This window comes from Macrotis lagotis, chromosome 1, assembly GCF_037893015.1.
Source record: "Macrotis lagotis isolate mMagLag1 chromosome 1, bilby.v1.9.chrom.fasta, whole genome shotgun sequence".
Lineage (NCBI taxonomy): Eukaryota > Metazoa > Chordata > Mammalia > Peramelemorphia > Peramelidae > Macrotis > Macrotis lagotis.
Genome location: NC_133658.1, coordinates 452,666,092 through 452,692,272, shown reverse-complemented (window position 1 = coordinate 452,692,272; position 26,181 = coordinate 452,666,092). Strand labels below are relative to the sequence as shown.

At 35.6% G+C, this 26,181-nt stretch overlaps 1 protein-coding gene, 1 long non-coding RNA gene and 1 pseudogene across 5 annotated transcripts in view; all 3 read right to left on the bottom strand.

The window, feature by feature from the left end:
- The window catches only part of LOC141506594 (uncharacterized), a 63,703-nt gene extending 48,273 nt beyond the window's left edge, over positions 1-15,430 (bottom strand). The window contains exon 1 of the long non-coding RNA XR_012473922.1: positions 15,181-15,430. This is a non-coding gene — a long non-coding RNA (uncharacterized LOC141506594). The remainder of the gene's footprint in view (positions 1-15,180) is intronic.
- Positions 1-26,181, bottom strand: part of SPOCK1 (SPARC (osteonectin), cwcv and kazal like domains proteoglycan 1) — a 1,031,033-nt gene that overhangs the window by 461,947 nt on the left and 542,905 nt on the right. The gene's annotated exons all lie outside the window — the stretch shown is intronic.
- Positions 11,879-11,977, bottom strand: LOC141510576 (U6 spliceosomal RNA; annotated as a pseudogene).

Sequence of the window (26,181 nt, the reverse complement as noted above, 5' to 3'; positions counted from 1 at the left end):
ACTCAAGGCCTCTGGAGAATGGGTGTCCCTTGTATGCCAAAATTTCCAGATATCGTATTGGTATAACAGCTGCCAGACAGAGAACTCTCCAGTTTAATAAAGATACTATCACAGAAAGGAGTCTATAACCTAGATCTCTCATTTCTCTTCTCCCTGGATCCATTAACATAAATCTTGTCCAACAAATATAATTCCTAATGCTTGGAACTTTCAGGCTGATCTGCTTTTGCCCAAGGTTAGTTCTAAGAATTTTGGAGGAGACAAATACAGAGCCCTGAGGGATTTAAGAATGTCATAGGATTAAGCTCAAGAGAGTTTAACAGATTTTATACTGTTCTTACACCTCTCTACCACTCCATAAAATTGTATTTACTTGATACAACTTGTCATTCTCTTCAGTTCTACTTCCCTGACCACATGCATAGTCAATAGATAACTGAAAGCTAACAAAGGGAAAGATGCATCAAAGAGTATGTTTCAAATTAGTGACCTGAGGAAATGGAGCTCTGAAGACCAAAAAGGAACCAGACTTAATGAGGTATTATTTAGCCAAAGGTCACCTGGTTTCAGGTTTGATTTAGACACTTGTTAAATGTGTATCCACAGACAACCTTCCCCCTTTTACCTCTCTAAGGCCATTTCTTCGACTATAAAATGATAGAATAATGTGACTTCATATATTGTAGTAAGTGCCTTACAAAGATGATTATTATCACTGCTTCTGAAACATTTAAACACTTCCCAAAGTGAAGAAGACAAATCTCCTTTCTTTGAATGCTTTATTGAAACACAGATTAATGCATCTCATCAAAGATGAGACTTCTGAGAGATATTTCTCTTCTAAGACAATGAAAGTGTCTTGGTCAGGAGACCAAATCTAGGAGAATGTTTACACAAAAACTCAAATAGCAGCACTTAGCAAGACATCTTGTATGTATTAGGCTCAATTGTTCAATATAATTTGTTGAACTGATCAAATACAGGTCTAAATATTTGAGTGAACAAATGATAAAAAAAATTAGCAATTCCTTATTATAAAACATTCCAGAGACTATGTGTTATGGCCTATGGTTATAAATATAAAAAAGAAACATAGATCTTTACCTCAAGGAATTTACATTAGAATACAGTGCTAATATGATGGGGAAGCCAAGGTTGAGGAAAGTGCATTTTGGAGTTACAGGGTGGTAAAGGGATAAGTACATTCCATAAGAAAGTTAAATTATTTGACTACTGTTCCTAGAGAAAAATACAGTAGATAGATGAATGGAATTTGGGGAAGGGAGAATTGAGAGCCAGAAGAGAATTCAGGGTCTTTGTTTATAGCACAATGAATATGGAGCATGATGAAATACAAATAACACTTGAATAAGAATCAGGAAACCTCGGTTTGAATCCTTATTTCTGAAGTAACTAATTGTATAATCTTGATCAAATCTCACTTTCTTCATCCTTTTTCCTCATTGGAAGAACTGGTTGCCCAGTGGACCCAGAGTCAGGAAGACTTGAAGTCAAAACTTTTTTTTTTTTACTCAATAGTATTTTATTTTTTTCCCAATTACATGCTAGTTTCTGACATTCATTTTTGTAAGATTTGTTCTAAATTTTTCTCCCTCTCTCTCTTCCCTCTCCCATCCCTAAGATAGCAAGCAATCTGATACAGGTTATTTAAGCTTAATCATGTTGAATATATTTCCGCATTAGCCATGTTGTTAAAGAAGAATCAGAACAAAAGAAAAAAACCAAAAGAAAGAAAAACACAAAAAAAAAAGAAGAAGAAAAATGAAAATAGGATGTTTCCATCTGCATTTCAGAATCCATAGTTCTTTCTATGGATGTGGTTAGCATTTTCCATCATGAGGCTTTAGTCAAATCTATTTACCTCAGTTTTCTCAGTTGTAAAATGGGGACAATCACAGCACCTTTCAGGGTTGTGTGGGCATTAAATGAGATAATATTTGGAAAAATCATTTAATACAGTACTTGTGTAGATGCTGGCTACTTGACTCAGGAAAGCAAGGGTGGAAATAAACCAAAAATTTATTCAAAAAGTTACAAGACATAGGAAGGCTGGGGGGAGGGAGGGAGAGAGGGAGGGAGGGAGAGAGAGAGAGAGAGAGAGAGAGAGAGAGAGAGAGAGAGAGAGAGAGAGAGAGAGAGAGAAAGAGAGAACACAGCCAAACAAGCAATATTGGCTGGGCCACAGGTCAGAGAAGACTAGTGGACCCTGAGCCAGGGTCCAACCCAGCTTTTTAAGTCTTGCCTCTCATCCAGAGGGCAAAAGGTGAACTCCCTTTCTCTTACTGGACCAGGAATTAGGCAGAGGGTAAAGCCTAAGGAGCTCAGGATACAAATTTTACATTAAACAAACTATGAATCAATGATACATCAAGAATGGAGATCTCCACCCAATTTAAGCAGCCTTTAAGATTACAAATTGTTTCTGTTACAACCATAATTATCTGCTTCTAGTCACTTTACATCTCAAGAGTAGGTCTTAGTTAATTTACATCTCCACCCAATTTTCTTTGTTACATTCACAATTCCCTTCATCTTTCCCCTGTATCACTTGGTCATAGCAAAGGTCACAAAAATGTTTATTATCTTCTCTTCCTCACCCCATTTGTACAAAGGAGAATAATAATTCCTATACTGACTATTTCCCAATTTGATGTGAAGATTTTTTTTGTATAAGTCACTATAGAAATGTGAGTCATTGTAATAATTACACTTTTATTTCTTTTGCATGCACCTACTATACTTGTATACCTGCTATAGAATCTAGAGCAACAAGAAGGTTGTTTCATTTTCTGTCTTTGTAACCCTAGCACCTAGGACAATACCAAGCACAGTTGGCACTTAAATGCTTATATTTTTTAACTGAATTATAGGAGACCATGAGGTCTTTAAAATGAATCTCAGAAAGTTATATACTGGTTTATAAAAGGGCTAGCTTCAGTCCCTACAGAGCAAACCATTTCAGATGAAAGCTTTCTCTTGGCCAGAGGAACTTCCTCTTCATCCTGGGAGCTCCTCTCCCCAGCTACCCTTAGAGATCAAAGAGATAAGAAATGACTAGTCCTTAGCATGCAAAGTATGAAAGCTCTGACTGGGAACTACAAATAGGAATGTATTTAGTCAAACAAAGAAAGAAATCTGGGAGATAAGGGTCAAAGGTGTAGCCCACATGCTTTTGCCTGAGTTGAAAAACAAAAGAGTTCTAAGGAGACTACAATCAATAATGAGTCAGTTACAAAACCCTGGAAAAAGGTTTAGCATTTTTCCCAGGACATGCCTTGAAGAATATTCAGCCAATTTCACAAATATCCACTTCTCAGTGTTGAACCCTATGGGAGAAACTTTCCACCAGACCTGTGGTTTCTAAATTAATAACACATCCTAGGTCCTGTTGTGCATCAGAAACAAACTACAGTAACAATTAGAAATTGATTTCAGAAGCATTTTAATATTCACCCTGTTACTATAAAGAACCTTATTAGCAAAGTCCCAGAGATCCCATGTTGGGACCTAATCTGAGTTATAGTGCCAATTCTAATTTTAATATTTTAAATTACCTCGTGATAACATTTCATTTGAATAACTGAGGGAAAGATATACCATTCCCCAGAATCAGAATAGGAAATAGAGAAAGGATAAATCATGTGACAATGGTAAGCTGATGACCAATTTGAAACTAAGTGGAAGCACACAGAAATTCTTTGTTGCCCAAGTTAATATAGCAATGCCTTTCCTTTTTTGTTTTTGTTTCTTAATTTGTTTGTTACTTAAACTTGTGATTTGATTGGTGTAGGGAATTCCCAGGGAGGAAATTTCTATAACTAATACAGTGTATTCTACAACTGAGCTCCTAGCAACTTGTCTGGGGCACTACCCATTTTTGTAAGGGGCAGGACTTTGATACAGATCTTCCTGATTACTGGGTCATGATTCTATGCTATTCTCTCTCAAGCATATGAACATAGAAGTATAGATCTAAAGATGAAAGGACCTCAGGGAACATATAGTCCAACCTCCTCATTTTACAGCTGATAAAAAAAGAGTCAAGGAATTTAAGTGAATTACCTAAGATCATACAGGCAGTTAGAAATCAAGTATGGGATTGGAATCCAGTCCTCTAACTCCAAAGCCACTGTTATTTCACTGTTAGAATTCAATCAGCTCCCTTTCCACTTCACATATTACCTCCTCAGTACACACTAAAAGAACCAAAATATTTGTTTTCTAACATTGGAACTCTTAGTTTCCAAGTAGGAATCATTCAACACTTGAGGAATAAGAGAGATTTCTATTATAGATGGGTTGAAAGACATGATTGATGAGATCCTTTCCAGTTCTGAGATTCTATTCCCTTAAAAAAATCCATTCTCTCCTCCTCTTGGTCTTCCCCTCATGCTTTCTTTCCCCAGTTCTTAGAAATCTGGACTAGGCATTACTAATATCCCTTCTACTTCTGGGATTTTTTATGCTTCAGCTTAGGATCACAAACTGCAGAGTTAATTTAACTCAGCTTCTTTATTTACAGACTAGGAAAATGAGAAGTCAAGTCTAAGGTCATTCAGGTCATAAGTATTGAAATTAAAATTCGAATCCCAGGATCCTCTGAGTCAAAAATCTGGAGTTGCTATCTACAGATATTATTTTATTCATATAGAAATGCATATATCTGGGGAAAATATATTAAGATTCTTTATAGTAGAAAAAAGATTAGAAAAATTAAACAAGCATGATTATTATAACTACATATTTATCAATTATTATAAGACACTTTAGATACTTAACATACATGTAAGACTCACTACTAATCTGTGATATAGGTACTAGGTCTATTATTATCATCATTTTAATGATGGGAAACTGAACATTCTAGAGATTAAGTGACTTGTTCATGGTCTTCCTGAATTCATCCATTATATCAGCTACTATGCTGCACAAAAAAAAGAAACATGGGTGGACAACAGTAATTTGGAGAGAAAGAGGTGGTGAGGAAATTTCAGCTAAAATATTTTTACCCCTGAAACCACACTATGTATATATATATATACATATATATATATGTATATATATATATATACATATGTAGATATAGATATAGATATAGATATAGATATAGATGATATAGATATAGATATAGATATAGATTTGTCTAATCAAACCAAGCTATTCTTTATTGGTTGAATTGAAAGGAAGATCAAAGATCAAAGGGTAATTTTTTTTTGTTCTTAAAGAGTTGTTATCCCTCCACCCAAAGCTGGTGTTTGAGTCATATAGGTGTTCAATTTTGTTTGACAGTTGTGTAAGAGGCATACACACATATGTATGTAATTATGTGTGTACATACATATATATACATATACATATATATATATATATATATATATATATATATATATATATCATCCATAGAGATAGTGTCAGGCATTAAATGAAAATGAGTTTGAATCCTACCTCTGACATTTACTACTTGTTTAAACATGGAAAAATCACTGAATTTCTTTGGGTTTTAGTTTCCTTATCTGTAAAGTGGGTATAATATTACTTGTATTTTCTATATCAAAGAATTTCATGAAGCTCCATGGAAAGTGATTCTAGTAATGAGAATGAAGAGGAGGAGAAGGATTTTATTAGTTTTTACTCCTCCCATTATAGTTATATAATCAGTGCCAAGTCATTTAAGTACCTTTTGCCCCAGGCAGCTTGCTAAGATTTATGCTCACCTTGTGGATAGATAAATGTTTCTGGTTAACAAATAATAAACCCAATAATATTCCCAATTTCAGATCCTTTAAGGTTCATGGGTTTTATGCATAAGTATGTGATGAGAATGCACCAATCTAATTGTGTATACAACAGACATAAAAGCCCAAAGTGGTTGTAAGGTACAGTCATTTCCTCCATTCCTAGTGGAGATGATCACACTTAAGGATCTAAGACTTCTGAAAAATCAAAGCAACAGTAATATGCATTATTTTCTTTAAATACTGAATCAGGTCACAGTGAACTCAACAAGATCTTTGTAAAAGTTGTGGATGGAAGTCGGAGACCATTCTATAAATAATCACTAACATACATATTCATCCTAAGTCTTTTAAACTCACTGGACAAGTCGCTTCTGAAGAAAGATGGGCTGATCTGAATATCATACTTTACAATTTCATACATATTCAATTCTAGAAATCTTCCCTAATCAACTAATCAAAGCTCTTGACTAATTAAATGTTGATTGCTTGTTGCATGAGGTTGAAAGTCAACTATCCTAGCCAAGACTGGAGTTATTCTAAGAAAGGATGAGAGTTAATTTTTCCCCCATCATTTTATGCTTAATGAGTACATTACTCTTAATGAAACTTCATTTAGTTTAATGATTACCTTGGCTTAACAAATAGCTAACTAATGACATAGTTAGTTAGTGACATGACCCAGATACTATCACTGAAAACCTGGCCAAAAAAAAAAAAACTTAACCCTTCTCTAGTTGGAGTTATTCCTAAATTTTAGACCCCTTCATAGTGACATTTCAGGCTCATTATACACAGCTTCTTGTGATACCTAATCTGACACTTTTTCTGTCTGTGCTTTCATGGTGTCTAGTTACCCTAGACAGGACATTAACAGAAATTAAGTTTGCAGAACTAAAAACACAAGTCATTTTAAGATCGGAAAGAATTGCAAAGCTATTTGTCTAATTTTCTCTTCTGCACCCCCCAACCCCCACCAGGGGAAGTCCCTTCAAAAGAAGCACTTTCTAATTACTAGCTTTCAGTTTATGATTTTCTATCATTACTGGCATTTACTCATTTGTCTTAGCATGGTATTACCATGTTTATTTCAAGCGTGATGCATAATTTAGCTAAATGAGAAAATCATTTTGTCTCCCTAATCCTTAGGAATTTAGCATAAGATGTAGTTTAAATGAGTTTTAAGCATCTTATCAAGTTCGTCAACAGAAATTATTGCTTCTTCCTCACAACTTTTTGATTTATAGTATGAGTTCCAATTCTACACATGAAACCCACTTAGATGTGAAACAATGCTTCTGGGGTTTAACTGTCTCTCAGTAATAATAAATTAATCACATTGAACAGAGGAACATTAAACAGAAAACACCCCTTGAATACTATGGAATACTGATGTGCCCAGAGTTTTAAAACAATTGCAAAATCAGAGCACAGAGATTCCAAAATAGAATATCTACTTCAAATCCATCATTTTTTCCAGAGGATAAAATGAGGGATAAGAGAGAATAAAGGACTAATCCAGGGTTACCATTCTAGTTAGTGGTGTAGGAGGGCTTAAAATCTGCGGCATTTAACCATAAGGCAGGTTGGATAGTTAGATTGACTTGCAGTTAAAAGGCTTGTGTTTGAATCCTGTCTTTCACTTAAAATAATTTCTTCATCTGTTAAATGCTGACTATAATGAGATCTACCTTGCAGGTTAGTTATGAGAATCAACTGAAATAATGCGTGCAAAATATTTTATAAACTATAGTTTATAAATGTTAACTAAAAATAATTATTTAATTATTCAGTAGCATGGTCCCCACATCCAGAACATCTTATAGCAATCTTAAAGTCACTCCTTTAAAAAGCAATGAAAAAACTTTTCATTTTTAAATATATTCATCTGTAAAATTGCATTTTAAGCAGTGACAGCAATTCTGCTGTCAGTTTTGAGGAAATAGTGATTATGAGCTATGGTCATCGACTTCTAATCACTCTTCCCTTCTAAAAACAACAGGAGCTTTCTAAGCAGTCTGAATAAGACTCATGGTAAATGGCACATGACAGATAGGATGCTTACCTCTATGCACATCTTATGCTTAATCAGGGTGTAACTAATAATACAGATTCAGCAATCATTCAGTCAATCAGCAAGCATTTATTAAGAGCCTTGTGTCAGAGATGAGAAGGGGGATGGGGCAGAGACCGAGAGAGAGAGAGAGAATAGAAAAATAGACAAATGAGTTTGTAGATTCTGTCATCCTTTTATCTCTAAGGATTATGTTTATATTATATATGTTCATTTACAGGATGAAAAAGATGAGAGAGAGAGAGAGAGAGAGAGATTTTGCTAATAAGGAACTTACATTTTAATAGCAGGATGTAAGATTATGTCAACAAAGTAAGTTTGGGTATAGGCCAAGGATTTTCACCTGGGATGCATGAAATTAATTTTTAAGAAAAATATTTTGATCATTGTATTAGAATATAATTGATTTCCTTTGTAATTCTACTATTTTAATTTGTCCATTTGAAAACATGAATCTGAGAAGGAATTCTTGAGCTTCACCAAACTTTTTAAGGGATCTATGATACAAAAATGTTTAAGAACCCCTGATTTGAGGTACTTGCAGACAATAGATAGCCCTGCCCTTTCCATCAGCAGTGGTGGTATATGTTTCATTATTATTCATTGAAGTGAGGGTAAGGGCAGGCATGTGGTGACTGAGCAGAAGATAAAATGCATTTTTAGTTTTTTAGTCAACTAACATTTATTGTTACATTTCACTCAGTGTTGGCAACACCATTACATGGTTTTTTTTAACTTGAGATGGTACAATTCTATTTTTCTGATATATATGTATATGAAATATATATATACACTATAGTATATATATATATATAACAGCAATGAAAGATTGACAGAATTTCATTTTGTCTATTTTTCTGATATATAAATATATATTGAGTATGTATTATGTATGTATATTCATATATCTATGATACACAAACAATATTTAGAGATGAAAGGATGACAGAATTTCCAGACTCATATATACTATATACATATGTATATACACACCCACAAATACATACAAACACAACTTAGAATGAAAAAATTTTCATGTTCATTTTATCACATTTCTATGATTAAGACCTCCAAACCAGATTGGATTCCCAAAGATACTAGCCTAATATGTAACTCAAATGACAATGGAAGCAGCATGGGATTGATGAATTTAGAATCATAAAGATCTAGATTCAAATTCTAATTATGACACCACAAATTTGTTAATGCTAGACTAGAAAGTAGTCTCCAGTGTAGAGCAGAATCTCAGAAATGATGAAATATTATTTAAAAAAACATAACTTGGAGTATGCTACATGTGCAAATTCTATTGAATTGGGGCAGATAACTTGCCCTTAAAAAATTAGCTAAGGATAAACGTCAAGAGGAGAGATGGAGGGGAATTGCCTGACTTCAAAGACTTGAAGAGAAGGTGGTGCTTGCCAAGTACCTGGAAGTAACCTGCACACAATGAATCCACAAGCATTTAAAGTGCTCCTATAACATGCTATGAACTGCATTAGGAAATAGACTTAGCCTGAGAGTAAAAAGACTAGATCTGAGATGCCACTGGAATAGGAAACCCCTTTCAGGGGGTTTCTCTGTAATTTATCATCTTACAAAGCTGTCTAGTACACTAAGTTTTTTGCTTTTTTCTTTTAGGTTTTTGCAAGGCAACTGGGGTTAAGTGGCTTGCCCAAGGCCACACAGCTAGGTACTTATTAAGTGTCCAAGACCACATTTGAACCCAGGTACTCCTGACTCCAGGGCCGGTGCTTTATCTATCCACTGCGCCACCTAGCCACTCTATGCTAAGCATTTTGACGATTTATCTGGGGTGTAAGTTGTCAGTGGAAAACGTGAAACTATGTAAATCCAGAGATTTGTTCCCTATCCCAAGCTAGTTATCTAATACTAAATAAGATCTAGACTCAATAATTCTAGCTTTCTTACTTGCCTTCTTTCACCTGTCTTCATAAGAAATTAATACTATGAAAGATAAACATCATTCTCAATGTCAGCAGCAGCAATGCTGCCAAATGCCCATCAGTGGGCAGGTTAATTAACCTAGCTGAAGTATCAAGGCTTCCTCCTGGAGGAGAGACAGACATGTTCTAGGTAAGTCAAACCATCACCTCCTCTACTACCTCAATGTCCTATCAGTCCCTGACAATCTAGGACTACAAAGCACGAACTCCAGGAAGAACATTTCCTAAATCGGCACCGCACTTCTTCCAGGTCTGTCTTCTCTTCTTCCTCCTCCTCCATTTGCTAACATCCAGGAGAGTAGCACCTATCAAGGAGGGGACCAGTCATCCCCACTAACTAAAGAAGCAATTCATCCTCAGGTAGAATGGGAATGTGCCAGACACTTAAAAATACTACACTGATAATCCCCTCAGGTACCAACAAAGACAGCTCATGAGACACTCTCATAACATCAGAATTCCCATACAATCAACTCAAGACTCAAAGTCATCCTCTAATGAAGCAATTCCTTTGATGTTGGCCCCAAACAATTGCTTCTGCAAGTATTATTACTTTCTTAGCAAGCACAGTTCCTACAGACCCAGAAGAGAACTCACCACATACAATCAAATAGTTCAACATCAGAAATTGATATGGTCTTATCTATGGGAATACATTACAAAAGAATCATGGCCAGACTTCAGAAAAGCCTCAACAATTACAGAAAAGCATCATCAATTACAAGAAATGATGATGAATGAAGTGAGCAGATCAGGAGAACATTGTATACAGTGTATACACAGCATTTTGAGATTATCAACTATAATGGATGCAGCTCTTCTCAGCAGTTCAGTAATCAAGGACAATCCTGAGAGACCTATTATGGAAAATGCTGTCCACAAGCAGAAAAAAATCCCAAAAGTATGAAGTCTGAATACAGAGCAAAACATATTAGATTCATTTTTTAAAACTTTTTTTTGTTTTTACTTTCTCCTGTTTTCCCCTTTAGTTCTAAATTCTTCTTTCACAACATGACTAATATGGAAATACATTTAACACAATTATATATGTATAGACTATTTCAAATTGCCCTCTGCCATAGAGAGAAAAGAGGGAAGGGAGAGTGATAGAAAAAATGTGCAAATCAAAAACTTGCAAAATGAATGTTGAAAACTATTTTTGCATGTAATTGGAACAAATAAGAAATAAATTTTAAAAAAAGGAAAAATCACAACCATTTGTTATGCCCTAATTCAGCTGAAACATGTTACCAACTTTGTATCCCCCATTAAAATGTGAGCTCCTATTGACCAGAGATTATCTTTTCTTTTCTGTTGTATCCCTACATACAGTGGGTAATTAATATAATAACTTTTATTCATGAAATAAAGGAGGGACGAAAGAAAGAACAAAAGAAAGAAAAACAAAGGAAGACATTAATGAATTACTGCAAAGTGAAATAAACAAAACCATGATTATAACAATGAAAAATGAAAGAACCACAAAACAATTATAAATATTGTAGATTTATAAAGAAAAAATTTACCCTCTAAAAAAAGAAATATAAAGAAACATTCTTTTTGAGAGTGGGTCTCTCATCTCCCTATTGTACCTAGTTGGAAGTGCCAGCAGCCACTAACAGACCCAATTCAAGTTCCATTTCCATCATGGATCAGTTTATGCCTTCTTAGTCAGCAAAGTAGGTGGCTCCTCCAAGGGGCTCTCCATACTGGTGCCAACCTTAGTGGAGATCCTAGATCAAATAAGCCACTGAAGCTCAGAAGTACCAAACCCAAACAATCCTCAAACTTGGGCCTCTATATATCAAACTCTTTCACCCTTTTTCATTAATAAATGAAACAAAAATTTATTAAATGCTTACTATGTGCAATGTTTTATATAATATTATTTTTTTTGATGCATTGATTGGTTTTGCTGATTTTTTCCTTTTCTCCTCTTTTATTTATTTATCCACTGTGCAACCTAGCTGTCTCTCCTCTTTTTTTAAAAGAAAGTTTTAAAAAATTAGACAGTGATGTCAAACACAAATAGAAACAGTAGTCACCAAACCCTTCATGGGAATCCCTGTGTATTTATTTTGTTAAATATGGAACACTTCACAAATTCGCATGTCATCCTTGCACAGGACTATGTTAATCTTCTCTGTATACTTCCAAGTTAGTGCAGTGGATAAACCACTGACCTTGAAGTCAGGAGGACTGGAGTTTGAATCCAGCCTCAGACACTTGCCACTTACTAGCTGTGTGACCTTGGGCAAGACAAGACACTTAACTCTGATTGCCTCACATCCAGGGATAGCTCCAATTGTCTGATTCATATCTGGTCATTGAACCTTAGGTGGATCTGAAGGAGAAAGTGAGATTGGTGACTTAGCACAGCACCCCCTCATTCAAATCCAAATCATGTTCTTGTTATAATATAACCTCCCTGATCTTGTGTTCCTCTTCAAAAATGAAGGATAAACATTTTATAATATATTTTCTAATTATTTAATAATCTGGTTGAGGTCCAACCAGGAATGTTGCAGCCAATGGATGGCATGTTTGACACTTCTGTTACTAGGGATGACTATCCAGACAAGAATGGAAAAATACAGGGGGAAATATAGTTAAGATACAAATGAAATAAAACCAAAACCTGTTTTTAGCAGAATTAAGTCTGAAAACATTATCTTCCTGAAAATTATACATCTCTACAAGGCAAAAATTGGTGCCTATTGCAAAGAGTCTCCTGAAAAATCAGAAATAAGCAGGTAGATCACTCTTTGTGGCAAAAACAAATGAACAAACAAAAAAACTGTTATTTTCTTCAACTAAGGAAAGTTACTCTCTAGTCCAATAGTTAGATGTGTTGAGGGATTTTCCTTTCTAAACAAGCTACTGAAAACCTAAGATCTTTAAAGAGAATGACAGAACCCATTACTCCTATCAGGAAGAGATAGTCTCTTAGCTAAGAACTCCATAAAGAAATCTTACTAGACTTTATAGTCTTTTTCCCCTAGAGAAGTCACAGCCAGCTGTTTCTAGCAATAACTGACTGGGGAAGCAGTCATACAAGATTAGCAGGGGGCAGCTTTGGAGGGGGTCATTCCTTGAACCTGTCACCAGAAGACATGGGTAGCTTTGTAGTAACAGTCCTAATTCCTATATGTCTTGGCCACATGAATTTCCTATAATGTGGCTTTCCATGCTTATCTGTGTCCAATCTGATGGCATATGAATTTGTGAGAATGTCTCAAGTTCACAGGGGAAAGTTTTAGTGTTATTTTTTAAGTATGCTTTTTAATTAAATACTTTTGCTTTGAATTAATTGTATCATCTGGTTGACTAATAAATGTAAACCTATAAATGAAGACCCATGAGTTATAGTTTTGAGAAAATGTGAATGCTCAGACTACTTTGCTCTTATCTCTACAACTCACAAATAAGGTGGAATGGGGAGCTCCAGGTGCTACCTGAAGACAATTCACTGAAGTTTTTCTAAATGAATACATATTGTTTCTACTAGAGATTGTTTGGCTTTTGATGCTTAACTTTTTTTTACTCTAGTCATGAAGTCAATCACCCCCAAATGATAATAGATCCTTTAGATAATCAGTGTCCCTTGCTCAGGCATGAAGTATAGTCACCTTCAAGATTTGCTCTCAGAAGCCTTCCTATACAACAATCACTACCCAGAAAAGCATAAAATGCTTTATAGAACACTGGACAGAATCAGAAGAATCATATTTGAATTCTCTGTGAATTCAATCAAGCAAATTTCATCACCTTTCCAACCCTCAATTTTCTTACATAGAAAATGAAGAAGATGGATTAAATCTCAAAGGTCCCTTTCTGCTCTAAGTATGACTTTATGGTTAGAAAGTGGAGAGGGAGGGCAGGGATTGAGGCTCAGAGAGAATAACTTGCTAAAGGTTACAATGGCAGGGCCAAGACATGATTTGGAATTTCCCAACTCTCACTTTTTGCACTGCCCAATATTGCTACTTTCGACCTTATATCTTCAGTATGTTCAAACTCCATTTATGTAATCTGCATAATCATAGAGATCATGGAGGCCAATCCCTTCCTCCCACACCCTACTCTGATTCAAACCTTCTAAGCCAACTTGTGCTCTTCAGAAGAATGGTTTGTAATGAATCTTGCCCATTTCCAAAATTTCCTTCCCATGAAGAAACTCAAACATTTAGTCTGTCAAAAACATATATAGTTCCACATAGTAGGAACATATTCAAGGCAACAGCAAAAGCAAATGTATTGAATGACCTGCCCATTATAAATGCATTACTCCCAGAATTTAAGTAGATACATGTACTCCACTTTTAATTTTCTTACAATAAGGTTCTGGCTTAGAGAAGCATTCTAAATATGCTTAAACAAAGTTAGAAACTATCAGCAGCAAATATAAAACCATTTTCATTGTAATTTGTTTAGCCAATGCCTGGAATGAGTACATGGAATAGATTATAAGACCCTGACCTTGATTGAATAAGACTAACCCCATATTGTTTTACTGCACTTTCCTTCCACTGTGGGCCTCCTGGGTATGGAGCATCAGGGTCATTCAAAGCTGAGGCCCAACAGGAATCACAAGGCTTTTAGAATGCAGAGTAGGCATGTGAATCAGGACAGTTTATCATCAGCAGAACTGATTCATAAATCAATTAATAGGTGGTTATTTGGCTCAAGCTGTAAAGAACTGACCTCCATGTGACACACAAGGTATGCCAATAGAAAACCAGAGGAAATCCACAGAAATAGAAACTTACCTAAATGTTCACTGTAATAAATCCCCATTTTATGTTTTCAGACATTAGGACTCTGAGCACTTTTACTGCCTCCTATTCAATTGCAGCCTGTTCTAACTTGTGTATTTGCCAAGTGAGAAAATAGATTTGTTATTGATTTTTAGTTACAGAAGTAGCAACAGAAGCAGCTTGGAACCAAATATATTACTAAGAGAGACCTTTCTTTTCTTTCTCTTCCTCCCTCTTCTTTGTATTGTATTAGTTTCATCTTTTCTTCTTCCCATCCCTCTTCCCCTCTAAACTCCACCCCTTCAGAAAACAAGCCCAACTAAACTATGAAAAGTAAGTTTTCAGGCTGTTCCATAAATGCATCATAAGAAGACTCTAAAACCTGGCTGGTATACTTAAAGCCAGAACAATAGGCTCTATCAGTAGCAACTCACATCCTAAAAAGAGCTGTTTGATTATTGTATCACTCAAGTCTTCACATATGGCAAATGCTTTGTCATTTGTTTGTAGCATCAGTGGTTGGCATCCTGAAAGATACTGGATCCTTTTTACTCCCTCCCTACTTTTGAATGAAACACTTTTGAAAAAAGATGATTAACAGCCCTACTGGCAGAATCATTACTTACATGCTGTTTCTTTAAAAGGTTTGGATCATTTTCTCTCCCCCTTTCCTTTTTCTTTATTGCGTTTTTTTCTTTTTTCTCTTCATTCTTTTCTTTCTTTCCTTCCTTCTTTCTTTGTCTACAAACTAGCTTGATACAAATAGAATAAATAAATGGAACTAATCAATGGCCCTTAGAATCAGGGGAACTCAATAGGTATGGGCTCCAGTCAAAGGCAGAGAATTGTATCCCATCCTTCTTGCAGGGGACTGGAGAACTCTGGGAGAGGAACAGAATAAAACAGAACTAATTCTCAGAGAGTGAGGTCAGAGTAAACCATGTTATTTTATAAATGCTGGTGGATTGACTTACCTAGAAAAGTGATTTGTGCACGACAGGTATATAATAAAAGTTTGTTGAATTATATTGCATTGGAAGAAATTGCTCATTTTGGGGGAAGAGAAGCAGGACAGAAATTATTCACTTGTCCCAGTGATCCCATATAATCAATATACCCCCAAGCAAAGGAAATAGTGAAGTCAGTTCTTTTGGTAGGAAAGTTTTCTGTTATAACTTGGTTATAGCAGAAAGAACAAATCCTGCCTCAACTGCTTATTTCCTCTGTAAACTTTGACACATCACCAAATCTCTGAGTTAAGCTTCTACATTTGTAGTAATGAGAAGTTTGAGCTAGATGGTATCCAAGTCTTCAACTCTTGAGCTATGAACCAGAAACCCTTGCAAATACATGAAAACTATAAATTCCCTCATTGTCCAACAGTTTTGCACATCAAATGATTTACATAAAAATATACTGTATTTTTTACGCAAACAAAGCTAATAATTGAGTTATAAAGTCACCTATCCCAAATTACCTGCATAGTGGTCAATAGGCAGGACTCTGATAATCAAAATCTCAAAGAGCACTTTCAATAAATATTAATAATGAGTAGCACAAGGTAGACTCTGTAGGGATCCTCAGGGTGTGAAAGAAAAAAGATCTGGAAATATAAATACATCTAAAAATTCTTAATTGCATCTACCATAGGGTACCCCATGTAGAAGGAAGAATCCCTACTGCCAGACCTGGCATGATGAAATAGAAACTGGCATTTCTGCAAATATTTTTTTTGCTTTAAAAGTAAAACTTATTATTTCCAGGAGTAGCTTTGCTTGAATTCATGAAGGTAAAATTATACCAATTAAGAATCATGGGGGGTTTGCTTTGTTTCCCCCCCAACAAAAATGAAGAGAAACTCAAAATACTGTCATGCAAAACCTAGGTAAAACCATAGGGGATCCCAATCTGTTGCAAAAATGCAAGGTAGATATGAAAAACATTCCTATTTTCCACACTGGCACAATGAAGTAACCTTGTTATCACTCACAGATGCATTGTGAATATTCACAAAAACCTTCTTCAACATTTTATTGTGTACTAGGGGTGAGACTTTGGGTTCTTGCTGGGTCATTATAGCAATGCTGAGCTTCAACAAGTTCACTCACCTGGAAGAGTTTTGAGTAGGGGTCCAAGAATCAACTGGCAATCAGTGTCCCATCTAACTAAACACTGATAAACCCATTATCCAAGGTCTGGCCACCAAACAATGAATTTGGGAGTCTACTCCAAGTCACAAACAGTGTCTCTCATACAAAGAAGAGAGAAGAGAATAGAAAAACTAAAGAGAATATTAAAACTTAGAGAAGAGTAGCTCTATGTTAGTACTCTAGAAATTGAATAATAACTCAAGATTTAATGATACATATAGTAGACAGAAGCAAAAACAAAAAACTGAGAATGAATAGAAAAGACTAAAATGGTGCTAAAAGAATGTCAGGAGTTGGGGCAGCTAGGTGGCACAATGTATAGAGCACCGGCCCTGGAGTCAGGAGTACCTGAGTTCAAATCCAACCTCAGACACTTAATAATTAATTACCTAGCTTTGTGCCTTGGGCAAGCCACTTAACCCCATTTGCCTTGCAAAAACCTAAAAAAAAGTAAGTCAGGAGTTCTATTGATGGAGACTGGTAAGGAAGACTTAATGAACGAAAAAGGGTGTTTTCTGTTGTGAAATTTTACCAACATGACAGCCAAGGAATAGATAGCTCAGGTAGAATCTCTGATATGGGGGTGACTCTGGCCAAGTTACTTAAGCTCCAAACTCAGAGAAAATATTCCAGAGCACATTCTTTTTTTTTTTTTAGTTTTTTGCAAGGAAATGGGGTTAAGTGGCTTGCCCAAAGCCACACAGCTAGGTAATTATTAATAAAAATATAAATATATATAAATATAAATAAAAATTCAATAGAACCTAGATCTTCTTAATATGTATCTTTTTAAGTAAATAAGCATCCACAAGGGTCCTTATATAGAGTTTAAAGGGTTGAAATTTTTATTTCTTTGATACCATGGCTCTAAGGGAACTCACTAAGAAGAGACTAGGATTTCCACATACCAATGAAATCATAGGTACAGTAGCTAAGAAAAAGATAAAAGCAAAGTATAAGGTAGAAGGGAAAACACTATTTGATAAAGGGGAAAAGAATGAACCATTCAATTATTTTCTCTTCTCTTTCTCCTTAGAGGATGATGATCTTTGGCTTGGAAGGGACAAAACAAAAATGGTTAGAAAGAAGTGGAAATGCAAGATAAATGAGGAGACAGTAAGATAATATTTAGCTACTCTCAAACAGTCATAGTTACTAGGCTGAGATACTGTAAAATAAGTTTTGGAAAATCTTGCAGAATAGGAAAAGTTAGAAAAGGGAAGAAAGTATATAGGAATCTTAACCTCTATTTTGAAGAAAAAATTTTAGAAATTGTGACAAAAGAAGAGCATAGATAGCTAGTGTAGTTGACCAAGGAGTGATATATAGCCAGTCAGTATCTAAAGTTGTACATATCAATAGGGCAAAGACAGATACCATGTCTTTACCTTTTACCTCTAAGGGACTCATGGGTCCATGGTCTAAGCACCTCTAGGATCCTTGTTTTGGTGTTGGGAACCAAATAGTTTGAACCAATGCCATATCAGGGTCTGAAGAACAATGTGAAAAATTAATACTTCTTTCTTATAATTAATAACTAATCATTGAATCATGATTAAGATTTTTCCTCTTTTCTAATTCCTAATTCAGAATCCAACAAGTTTGGAAATCTTTCTTAAGGACTTACCCAGGCCAAAATCCAATCAGACAGTAAAAGAAATTTTAAGTTTGGCTATACCTGCTCATTATATTTGCTCAGGCCTGTTTGACCAAGATTCAGGTGATCCAAGACATATATCTCAAGACATGCATTTTAAAATTGCCCACCTCCCATTGTTAGTCAATCAGAATTGATTAACAGCCCTCAGGAACCCTCCTCTTTGAAGGGATTATAAACTAGGAGCCTACTGTCATGAAGAGAGGTCAAATAACTATTCTTTTATTAATAAATATGATAGAATTATTGATAAAATGATTAAATTACCCAGAAACTATGTCTTAGAACATTTTTAAATAGTCACAGCAGGAGTCTCATGTCACACGTTGACTTAAGTTATGGCATCAATCTAGACCTATTAGCAAATCTCTGTTCTTAGGAAGCAGCATTTGGGTAAATTCTGGGTAGGAGATGGCTGCCCCAAACTTGACTCCATATAGCTTCCCCCTCCTCCAGTTGTTTTACTCCTGGTCTCCATATTATAACTTTAATTTCCCTGACACCTAAATACTCATTTATTTGAAGTTGTTCATTTAAAATGACACTTTACCATAGTTCCTGCTCCATAATATGAGCAGCCCTAGTTAACAGTCTTTAAAACTCATGAACAAACATAGATCTTATGCTTCATTCTAAGAAAAGACAAAATAAAAATGTTTGGTCTTCAGTGCAAATACAAGTCAATAGATGTTTTCTATATGCATCTACCATGTTTAATGCATTGTGTCCAGTGTTGGAGAAATCAAGAAACAAAACAAAAAAATCTAGTATCCCTTTAATCAAAAATAGCTTCATAGTAAAAGCAGGGGCACGAAAATCAAAATTTTGAATAGGTAAATATGGGTATGATAACTTTCAAAAAATTTTTCCCTACTATAGACGTCTAGAAGAAAAAGGAGAGAAGGGGGACAGGGAGAGGAGTAATGTGGACAGAGGAGAGGGTAGATCATAGGAGAGGATAGTCAGATATAACACATTTTCTTTTTTACTTTTTGCAAGCTGATGGGATTGGGTGGTCTGTCCCAGACCACAGGGCTGGGTAGCTCCTGGGTCTCTGGAGTAGGATTGTAGGCTTGGGACCTCTTGACCCCAGGGCCAGTGCTCTGTCGGCTGTGCCACTTGGCTGTCCCACAGCACATTTTTAGAAAGGGATAGAGTGAAAAGAGAAAGAAAATATAATAGATGGTAGTGGGGAGGAATGGATGGAGGGAAATACAATCAGCAACAACAACTGCAGAAAAATATGGAAGTAACTGCTATGATGAATTTATGATAAAGAATGTGATCCACCCAAAACAGAGCTGATGGTATCAGAACACAGACCGAAACACAATTTTTTTCTCTTTGTTTCAATTTATTTCTCATGAGGTTTTATATTTTTGTGGGGGAGGGGTATTATGTTTACTCTTAAACAAGAATATGTTAGTAATGTGTAAATAAATTAAAGTAAATTTTAAAAAATTTTAAAAACTTTAAGTGGCAGTAATTAATTATAGCCATGAAACAGAATATTTCATGTTAGTAATCCTATTATAATGACTGAGCAATTTATTTGGAAAGGGGCAGATAAAAAGTTTGAGGAAATGTGGTTAAAAAAAAAGTCTTGAAAGCCTTTAGATGAATGTCCAGGTGAATATCACCTCTTTAAAATATTTCCCTACAAGTTTCTTTTAAACCTACTACCTTAGTGATTACATTTACAACTTCTTCATTTAGAGCTATTCTATGCCACAACTACTTTATGAAAGCAACCTTCTTTAAGTATTTGGCAATTTCAGGAAATCTCCTACAAATAATTTTCTCTAAGATAGAAATTATTTTAATTTAGCAAAGGACTCCTTTAAAGTAGGATATTTATCTGTGTGCCCCACATTTGATGATTGTAACACTGCAGCAATGGCATTCAGCAGTAAAATTATCTAATGGGTTGCCTTTTTAAAGTTAACAGAAAGGCAGTATGTCATTATATCAATTATTCAGCAAAGATACACACATGCAGATACATATATACACACTTATATTATAGTGGGACTATAATTCAACAGAAGAGTGGTGACCTTAGAACTATAAACATATACATATACACAAAAACAAAAAAAAATCTGAATTTCTGATTCATGGAAGTGCATGTGTTTTGTGTGTGGGTGTATATGTTTATAGCTCTAAGTTCACCATTCCTCTGTTGGGTTATAATCTACCATGTTTACATGACTTCAAATATCCAAAATACTATGATCATATAGTTTATTGAACATAGTAAAAGTATATTAGATATTAATTCATGGAGCAAAGACCTCTAATTGTCTCTCCAAATATTTTCCTGGTTACCTTCTCAGTTCTCCAGTATGGAAAGGGAATGGGGGGCGGGGGAGGATTCTATGTGCAAGTCCATAGACTCCTCCTCTCTTCCAGGTGAAAACAAAGGAACAATAAGAGAAACAGTTTCATCTACCTCCTACAACCCTGCAACCCACACACACCAACTCACCAGTCTTCCAAGAGTTTCAGTAAAAGTCAGGTTCAGTATTTAGCATTAATCTGGATTTTCTGCTCTCCCCCATCATAGAAACCTCTATTGGTCACTTAAGCCTCCATGGCAACAAATGTTGCAGTAGCCCAACCACTGATCTCACCATATAGCCCTTTATAATCTCAGTAACAAAGTCAATGGCTACTTGTTCACATTTCTGGCTTCAGTTGACAGGCACCAAATATGACAAAAGCCTACCTAACACAAAGTCTGAAACTCTAGGGCAATGGCAGAAAGAAGTAATAGATAATAGTAGATACAGCATACAGATTTGTGCCCGCTTCATTCATTCCTGAGCATCTTCTTGCCCAAAGCAGAAGAGTAGAGCTTCCCAATGAAGACTCACTATAGGAATTTCCATAGCCTTCAGTTCTCCCAGAGAGATGAAAGAACACTACAAAGACGGTAGCTAAACTACAAAGACGGTAGCTACTTGCAAAATTAACACCAAACAAAAACTGCTAATCGGGTGTAGACTCTGGTTAAACCAGTGAAAATTATTAGATCCTGCTTTCTCCAACTTTTTAACCACTCTAAGGAATTCTTTCATACTGCTCAGAGCACTTCTCTTTGCGTCTTCCTCCTTCCCAGAGGAAGCTCTCAGAAATCCACTCACAGATCCAGGTCTCAGAAACCATTCAAATATCAGTGGTATAGGGGCGGCTAGGTAGCACAGTGGATAAAGCACTGGCCCTGGAGTCAGGAGTACCTGGGTTCAAATCTGGTCTCAGACACTTAATAATTACCTAGCTGTGTGGCCTTGGGTCAAGCCACTTAACCCCATTTGCCTTACAAAAACCTAAAAAAAGAAAACTATCAATGGTATTTACTTCATTATAAATGTGCTCCCTTATCCCCAAGAAATCTTAACTTACTAAACCTGACCTCTCATTTTGGAACAAAATAAAGCAAGCAGAGAGATATTAATGATGGGTATGATGACTGATGCCTCTCCCAGAGCCCATGAAATCACCTCAAAGGTAAGCATCTACTCTCCTGTTTAATCAAATCATTGCAACAGACACTTGAAATAATAGCTCTCCTCATTTTTCATGCAAAGGGCTCTTTCTGGAAATAAGTTATGTAAGGTAGAATAAAAGTCAAATGGTTACTATATACCTTGAATGACCCCACTGTTTATCAAATTCAATAGTCTACCCATATCTTATGTTCCTCCAGACAACAACAAAAAATAATTTTAAAGCATTATTTTCCACAAACACAGAATAGTAAATATTCAGTTCACCAAGACTACATTTTCATATAAACCCAGTAGAATTCCCTGGATAATGGGCACTGCAGTTGGGGCACTAGGTTCTGTGAAGTACTCATCTTGAAACCCCACTTTGCTCTGAGAAAACAGGACTGAGAATGTGCTATGACTGAGACTAAAAGAACAGCGATTGTGAACAGAGAAAACATGACTGAACAATCCTGCTGGTAAAATGGGAATCTACCTATCGTTACTTGTAATTATAAAGATGGGAAATGGTGTGCTTTATCACAAAGTAAAAACACAAATAGTCTTGACATCCCTTGGATACATTCTAGAATGTTCTCTGGACAGAATGTTCTTAGTTATAAAGTACAACAATTAGTTTGGAGCTGTCTCTGACATATTTGATTCTGCTTTCATTGACATTCAAATTAGGCAAGTGATTCTAGAATGAAGCAATCTATGTTTTACTCCAAGCAATGTCTGAAAATTTAGCACGTTATATTTCTTAGACACAATTTAACTGTCTCCCTAATTATTTATTCTTGGTGGCATCTAAAAGATCCTACTTTTTGAAGTCTATGCCAAGCTAGGTGGCACAGTTCATAGAGAGCTGAACCTGGAGTCAGGAAAATCTGAGTTCAAATTCTAGCTCAGATATTACCAGCTGTCTGACTGTGGCAAGTCACTAACCTCTTATCTTAATTTACTACAAAAAGAAAGGGAAAACCAGTATCTTTGCCAAGGAAACGCCAAGGACAGCTAGCATGCTATCATACACATAAGTCAGACACAACTGAATGACTGAACAACAAATGCCAAGCTAGGAAGACTTGGGACTGGTGTCATAGGGTCAATGCTAGCTTCATTTGGGAAGACTTCCTATTAGAAGGTTGATCCATAGCAACTTCTTAAAATTTCTGCTAAGCTGAGGAAAACTGATAATCTTTGACAGCAGAGTGTCAACCAGGAGAAATCTTGGCTTTTCAATGAACTGAAATTCATCATGGAGGACATGGGGTCAGAATCATCTAATCTGTTTATGGACACTGAATCTGAGTGGGAGAAGAGATATCAGCAGACATCTAGTCTATATTTATTTGGAAAAATAAAAATATCTACCTAGTATGACAGGTAGGTTTGATTGTTAAGTATGCTCAAATGGAAATGCCACAGGTGATCTGTTAACACCTGAGCTTTCTGTTTATGTTGCACAGATCTACACAAATTGTGCTACTTTGCATTCCCATTCAGTAACAAATGCTAACATCAAAGATCTAACAGCCTTGTACACTTCAATAAGAGAACTGAGCTGACTTTTTCCAGGTCATCATAAGATTATATAGAAAGAACAGTCACATATATTATCAAATGAATGATCATGATACCTTCAAGATGCTGGAAAAAAGCAAAGACATGCCAAAGTTGAGTAACAGACCAGGTTCTCTGGAATGCTTCCATTTTCCCCTTATGATACCACGAATAAATCTATCTATTTAGGTAAGGTCATTGTCATATTTCAATACTATTGTTGTCCACTGGAAAATGGCTAATATCTATAACGAAGAAGAAAACTTCACAAATCCATGAATCACTATTCTGTTTATGTTTTATTGTAAAGGTTAAATAAACAGTATACTAGCTAAGATTCTTACTTCCATATATCAGAAAAGATTTATTCACCCAATATATATTTTTAAAGTATCTTGTTCTAAGTATTGGGATAGGAGCATGGGGAAGATAAATAAAAAATAATTCATTCCCTCATACAGCTTATATTCCATTGACAATAGAATTTATATTCTAATGAAAGTATTCATTAAGCTTAGATCTCTACAATGAAATGAGATAGTGAAATTCAAACATATTATTATTTATTATTGAGAAACAACTTTAATGAATGCAAATCATCCTAATTTTTAAATAATGACGACCTCTGATTACAGAAGTATAAAAAAAAATTTCTGATAAAGACTTTGCTCAGTGTTTTTCCCATACTCCAGCCAAACTCATCAATAGGAGGAAAATAAAGTCTTAGAAAAATATGAATTTCATTATAGTTACTAGTTATTAATGCTGGATAGTAGTGAAAGTCATTTACAATCAAATCTTGAAACAGTATGAAAATAGCATGGTAAATTTGATAAAGTTTCAATTTTTTACTTTAACTCTAAAGAAATTCATTCTCTCTGGGATATAAAGAGAAGGTAATATATCTCTTATCTAATTCCCAAGTCAATTTTTCTTCATAATTTCTATGGAAAAAATTAATAGGAAAGTAATATAATGATTATGTAACTATCCAAAAACTAATAACTTACTTGAGGAAAAAGACAATTTGGAAATTGACCTATTTATGACACCTCATCTCTAACAACATGAAAAATAATTTGTCTGAAAAAGTAACCTTATCAGTAGCTCATTATAAAATATTCTTATATTGAGCCTTATTTATGAAGCTTTTCTTTTGGATTAAGTGAGATACATGAGGAGTAGAAGGCATAAGATAAGGAATAAGGTAAGAAACAAAACAGAAATAAGTCAGTGGAATGCCACAAAAGAATGCTGCTGAGGGGGCAGAGCCAGGATGATGGAGAAAAAACAGGGACTTTCCTGAGCTCTTCCCAAAACCCCATTCAAACACATTTAAATAATTCTCTAAAACAAATTCTGGAGTAACAGAACCTACAAAAAGATGGGGGAAACCATTTTCTAGTCCAAAAAAAGAGGAAGTTTGAAGGAAAGATATGTTGCACTAGAGGAAGAGTGGAGTTCAGTCCAGTGCAGGCCCTGCCAGTGCAGACTGAGGTTCTGCAAACCATATTCAGGTTTGGGAGTATTTAAATAAGCACCAGAGTGACCACTTCCAGAGCTCTCAGCCCATAAGGCAGCCTCTTGGCTGGCACTGAGGCAAAATTATGTTGCTTTGTCTATGATCAGATCTGGGTCACAGTCTTGAGTCTCAGCCTCAGGGCAAGGGAGAGGAGTAGCATAGCAGAATTTGTGGAGCAGAGACCCTTATCACAATTACAGGAGGGAAAAAAAAAGAGGGCTTGTGATCACTCAAGGATCAGAGCACTTGCCAGGAGAAGGGTAAATACATGCTTCCTTAGACAGTATGCTATCTTGGAAGACCTGAAAAAGTACAAGTCCCTAAAAGTAACTGTGAAAACAAATGTACACAACTCCTGAAGCTTAACACATTGCATCTTCTATTCTGGAAGCAGAGCCCCAATTTAGGAAGTAAATAACTGTCAAGAAATAAGCTGGGAAACATTAGCAAATAATAGAAAAAATTCTCATTGTAGAATGTTACTATGACAAGGAAGATCAATACGCACACTCAACAAAAGACAGAAGTCATAACCCCTACATCCAAAGCATCCAAGAAAAATATGAATAGATGTCAGGTCATGGAAGAGGTCAAGAAGGATTTTTAAAAACAAGTAAGAGAGGTAAAGGAAAAATTGAGAAGTGAAATGAGAGTGGTACAAGAAAATCTCGGAGGGAAAAAGAAGAAAATTACATCTTAAAAACAGAATGGGAGGGGCAGCTAGGTGACACAGTGGATAGAGCACTGGCCCTAGAGTCAGGAGGAACTGAGTTCAACTCTGACCTCAGGCACTTAATAATTACCTAGCCATGTGATCTTGGGCAAGTCACTAAATCCCATCGCCTTGCAAAAACTAAAAGAAAAAGAATAGGTCAAGTGGGAAAAGAAGTACAAAAGTCCAATGGGAAGATACACAAAAATTCATAGACAACTAAGTAGTGCAGTGGATAGAGCACTGGCTTTGGAGTCAGGAGGACCAGAGTTTGAATTCACCTGCAGACATTTGACACTTACTGTGTGACTGATTGCCTTCCATGGCCATCTCCAGTTGTCGTGATTCATATCTGACCACTGGACCCAGATTGCTCTGGGGAAGAAAGTGAGGCTGGTGACTTAGCACAGCATCCCCTTACTCAGATCCAATTCATGTGCTTATCATGGCATCACCTCCTCAATGTCATGGTCTTCTTTGAGAACAAAGGATAAGACAACAATAACAATAATAATAATAAGAAGAAGAT